We start from the raw sequence: 5245 nt of genomic DNA on the forward strand, positions 1-5245 counted from the left end.
ATTGGTATTGCATCATCATTTCATGCTTTAAAAAGTAATGAAGGCTCTTTTCAAGTGGAGAGGAAGTCTATAAGTTTTCATGACAAAGCATTTTCGAAAGCAGATATAAAGTTTCCTTATCATGATTTCAAAACTAATGCATTAAGTGAATGTGTTATTCAATGGAAACATCAATTAGTAGACGAATAAATAGTGATTCAAGTAAAACAACAATTACTTAGATACTTTTAAAATCAAACTAAGTTGCAGCAGTCTTTACATCATGGTTGGATGAGTTCTATGCAGTAAGTTCACTTAGTAATCAGTCAACAGGAAAGTAAATCAAGTCAAGTAATTGACATGAAGTCAAAATCAAAGGAGTCTTTGAGTATTTCAGTTATTCTAGAAGGTAGATTATTAATACCCATCAGATGTATTGAACAAAGTTCTACAAATACTATTTTCAAAGATGTTTTCGAATCACTAACTCACGATTCTTTGTGGAAAGAATACAATTGCCATATTGATAACAGGTATTTTGCCCATCGTTAGCAAGTTGTTCATACTACGAATGGAAGAAACAGGTCACCAAATCGAAAGGTGTCATGGTCAACATCATCAGGGTCATCACATTCAGGTGATTGATCAAATGCATTGGTACATTTTCAGTTCAAGGTGGAAAGATAGGGAGTTCTACCCTCATCGACTAATTGTTTAGTCAAACTTTTGTGGTCCAAAAGATTTCAAGTGGAGAGGAATGATCCAGGAGGATCCATCGATCCAACTTCATAGGTGTTTAAAGTGTCGTAATCAATATTCATCGGTGTCGTTCAGTATCGATAGTGTTGGTTATGATTAGGTTGTTCAGGTAATGTTCATAGGTTTTCATGGTGTTCAATGGAGATGGTTTAGCACCTGGTTTTCAACTTGAGTTCATCAACAGTTCCCTATGGTTTGGTCAATGAGATGTGTTTTTGTCATTCGACAAACATGATTGTTGTCGACATGGTTGTGTCATCCATCGTAGAGGTTTGATGTGTCTACATGGGTGTCATCGTGGCAGAGGATCGGTATCATCATTTGTCGAAGATAGGCATGGGTTTATTGTCATCATGAGACAAATGTCGCAAACGTCACATTATGACAATATTGTACATATGGGTTTAAAAAAAAAAAACTACATAAAACCCTAATCCATGTATTAAATCTTAGACCTATGTCTAATTTCTACAAACCCTAATCCTATGCTAAACACCATTCCCTAAGTTCTAAAGCCATGTATCAAAACCATGTACAAATCCTTACCTAAGACCCTAGTCCTAAGTTCTAATCACACCTATGTATTAAAAATACATAAAATGCATTAACCCATGCTAAAAACAACCTATCAATGAACCTATCACCTAACCCTCGGCCTATTTCAATGTTTAAACATTATAAATAAACAAAACAATTAAAAAACACAGCCTAACCACGTGGGGTCCCTAAACCGCAGCAGGATCATGTGATCAAAGTTAACGGGCAGAGGCTATAACTGTGGCGGGCAGATAACCATAACAGTCAGGCGGTGATGACATGTGAACAACGTTGAAAAGCCACCAGGGTAAGCAGTTAACCGCATCGGGGCCTAAAGCTGCAGTTGACATGTGAGCACATTATGTAGACCATCGGAGTTTAATAACAGGGTTAGGAGGTAACTGCCAAGACTTCAAAACTGCAACAAGCTCGACACATACAACCGTTATCGTGATAGTAGCCATAACCACTGGGCGGATAAGCCATTTGTTTCAGTCCAATAGTCGACCGCCAGGAGATAGGACCATTCATATGCAAACAGTTATCCAGCGCACACAATTAAGATGACCGCCAACGGTTATATCTTAATATAATTTATTTTTGGGTTTTGATTGTTATTTGGTTTTAAAAACTAATTCGGTGACCATGACTATGACCCTAGGTGTCACAAAACCATAAGACCGAGTTCCCAAACTCATCATGGAGAAACCAATTCATCTTGTAACTAGCCCATGGAAGTTATTATGTACCTACAGGCTTATGAAAGACAAAATTTTCCTTTGAAAAACATTAGAGTGGTTTCCAGCTTTTGTATGCAAGTTCTGGAGGGATAGAGGCAATTTTGTTTTCAGGTTTCGGGAGCATCCAAAGACGGATTTAGAAACCGTTAGCGGCGTTGGAAAGCTGGTTCAGAGATATTTCTAATGATAGAGGTTAGAATTTCCTGTGTGCAATTTTAGTCAGTTTAATTCGCTTTGTAATCAACACCTTCTTCTCATTCCTAATAAAAAGGGTCACCTAATTTGAAAGTGGACCCGGAGACGTAGTCCATCAGGGACGAACTCCGTAATCAATCTTGTTGTATGGTATATGTGTGTATTCATTGTTTTCACTTCTGTTTTGCATCTTACTTGTGGTTTATCAGCTTCGTAAAGTGATCAATTCAGGCAGTTTTCCTCGATTTCCATGCATTCAGTTAACATTCAAATTCATTAATGGCTAATCAATTCTACATCAGTATTTAGTATATGGTCATTTCAAATTAACAGTTTGAAGATGCAATGTTGTGGCAATAGTATATAGTTTAATGAATCTTTGAAGATGAAGTTATAGAAGACAAGATCAGATTGTGTTTAAGCACAAATTCAAGAAAATTCAAAGAAATATTGTAGCGACAACAAGTAAAGGAATATGGAGCATACAACAATAAAGTACAATGAAGGAATTTCGAGGATATAAAATTTGGAAGATGAGAAAAAGGAAGTCTTGAGTCATTGTAAGCCTAGCGGGCATATTTAAGTAATGTTGAGTCATGTTTGAGTTATGTTGATTCATATGGTCATAATTAAGGGGGAGTGTTAGAAATTTTAATTACTCCCACATGTGGAGTTGCCTAAACATAGAGAGTCAATTAACTCATTGATTGAGAGTTGAATGTTGTGTGAAGTCAAGGTAAGTGATAGATGACTATTTCACAACCCTTACATAAAAATAAGATTAAGAAAAATGAAAACAAAACATGTTACTACTAGAGTGTAAATTGTCACCTCTTAATTGCTGTGCTCAAGAGTTCGAGCACCTCCATTGTTCCGTAGGTGTCATAGATATCATCAAGCACCATTGCAAAATGAAAATATTTCGTGAAGCCAAGTCGGAATGCGGAATGTTTAGGATCAGGTGCAATGCTAGATGCAAAGGTGTAGTACTCCATATGAATATGTCGCGGGAATGCTAGTTTAGGGAACCCATAATGTTTCCACCATCTAAACAAACAAACTTCATTTATTTACTCTCTTGATTTTTTCGCCACTCAAAACCAATTAATTTTTGGATGATATCCAATACAGATCATTACTTGGAGAGAGATTGTAACTCCCTCTTTTGTAACGAGTGAAAGATGTTGAACTCCACTTTCGCAAGTTCTACGAGTTTCTCTATGTTCATGTTCATCTAGCACGTCAGTAATTTAAGAATTTACGTTGGAACTAAATTGTTAAATGAGACATTTCTTTGATACAAGGTAGTATTTCTTTCAACATATATGGATCTATGTGAGGAGCATTTGTGCATTCAACTAAAACTTTAAAAAAATAATACCTAATATTTAAGTTATGGAAGTAAAATTGGAGGTTACATAATGAAGTAATGAACCTACTCATATATAGTGTCTTGTGGAAATACTTCCATGTACATTCTTGCTTCCAGCCTTGTCAGATTTGTGTGCCAATCATACTCGAGAACATACTCTATCTGCCATCCACAAAACTGAAACTGTTGAACGCAGATTCCAACAAATAATAACACATGATGTTAACTAGCAGATGTGAAATTACTACTACTTCCTCACCTCTTGTGAAAGACTAGAGGCCGCAATCTTTTGTAGGCCATCTTTTAAGTACATTGTACATAAAATTTCAGCCTTTGCCATAACTTTTTCACCAGGAAAGGCAATGAGAGATGCCCAAAATAAATTGAGGACACCTCTTATCTCTCCCTCTATTCGAATGGTAATGCAAGTAAACTACCCGTTGCGGTCCTTGAAGTGTTCTAGCACATTTGATATTAATGTATAATGGATTATCAGTCAATGTGTCTTCGTAAATGGCAGTTTTCAGTTATAATGAGAATGTTCAAAGGGTACTTAATTAATATGACTTTGATGTATACCTGAACACACTATTTATCAGTGTAGTCAGAGAGTTCGAAGTCCCACAGCGGTTGAGTTGAGATCAGCCAAACACATTCTATTCCACGTCCAATTCCTTTTCCGTTCCAAAAGCTGCTGGGAAAATAGCTTTCTTGTTATAATCGTGTGTATTCAATATATAAAGCATAAATGAAAACTGATGATAAGGATATGTGGATAGACCTATAAACATAATCCAGTGCCGATTTTATCTCATTTTGGAAGTACCTATCGATCCCCAACCGTTCAATGTTATTGACCATCTGAAGACGTTGATATCGATCATTGAGGAGACTCATTAGTTCTCCATCCTCCACTGCCATCGAATTGAACATATCTTTTACTTCCCCAATAAGTCTATCAGCACGTTCACGGTAAGAAGGTGCCTGAATCACATTACATTAAATACAGTAAATTAATTCTGAACGAAAAAAGGAATATGCAGAAGAATAAATTCAAATGAAGTTAGTTAACCACCTCATAAGACGTTGCCAGAGAGTCTATGAGATCATCGCCCCAATGATTATAATGATAATCACCTACGTGTCTTCTTACAACATCCTCATTACATATGAAAGTGGGCGAACTCATGCTCATGGAAGGTGTTATGGATTTCCGTTGCCTGAGCATTCCAAGAAGTGGGATCATTCTATGCATAGATTTTAGCTCAAAAGTAGAACTGAACAGCGGTCTATGGAGGGTAACCAAGGGTGCAAAATAAAGCAGAGCCATTTATGCTAGGCTTATATGATATGATAGCTTTTGGCCTAATGTGAAAGGTGAAGAAAAACAACTAAAACTTGTGCGTTACAACACTATTGTCATTGCCTTTATATAGAGCTTCTTGCACCCAAGGATGTCGATGTCGACTGATTAATAGCATGACTTCATCCGCTTTTCCATGTGGGCGTTCCATGTGTCCCTTGGTGTCACACACCTACACTAGCGATACTCTTCCAACTGCACTATAGGAGGTGCGGCACCACCGACCACTTTATTTTCACCAATACTTGTGATCGTGGACTACGCCTAGTTTCTATACTTAGTTTATTTTTTTCTTTTACC

At 36.9% G+C, this 5245-nt stretch overlaps 1 pseudogene; it reads right to left on the bottom strand.

Moving 5' to 3' along the window:
• Positions 1 to 3037: 3037 nt before the first annotated feature.
• LOC149145806 ((-)-camphene synthase, chloroplastic-like) lies at positions 3038 to 4915 on the bottom strand (annotated as a pseudogene).
• Between the last annotated feature and the right edge of the window lie 330 nt (positions 4916 to 5245).

Source organism: Pinus tabuliformis, chromosome X (genome assembly GCF_031772625.1).
Source record: "Pinus tabuliformis cultivar Carrire ecotype Pingquan chromosome X, CPIR1, whole genome shotgun sequence".
Lineage (NCBI taxonomy): Eukaryota > Viridiplantae > Streptophyta > Pinopsida > Pinales > Pinaceae > Pinus > Pinus tabuliformis.